This window comes from Musa acuminata, chromosome BXJ1-4 (assembly GCF_036884655.1).
Source record: "Musa acuminata AAA Group cultivar baxijiao chromosome BXJ1-4, Cavendish_Baxijiao_AAA, whole genome shotgun sequence".
Lineage (NCBI taxonomy): Eukaryota > Viridiplantae > Streptophyta > Magnoliopsida > Zingiberales > Musaceae > Musa > Musa acuminata.
The window spans coordinates 3,484,605-3,485,000 of record NC_088330.1 but is presented as its reverse complement, the minus strand read 5'-3'; positions in this window follow the sequence as shown (position 1 = coordinate 3,485,000).

Here is a 396-nt window from a genome sequence, read left to right as displayed (position 1 = left end):
GCTAAATAATTGAATATACTGAACAATCCAAGAGGGCCGAGCTTGATGGCGTCGAATGCTCCTTTATCAAACCCCTTGGTTTCGGTTCTCCAAGGGTTTGATCATGCTCCTATCCTCAAGCTTCTTAATCGTCAACTTTTTTTTCTAACTATTCTAGGATCCACCAATTAACCCACCTCTTTTCCGACCGACAACTCCATTTGCCCAAATTATCACCATTCCTGGTAGTACTTTTCATAGTTTAATAGGGGTATTCTAGTCTCTTGCTCTATATCTCTCCTAACGAACTTAATTATTGTAATAAGGAATACATTAAAATCTTCATACCCCTCATTTCCTTGCTGTGGTGCTTCCACTCATCCTTACCCCTAGCAAGTTGGCAGAGTCAGGCCCACT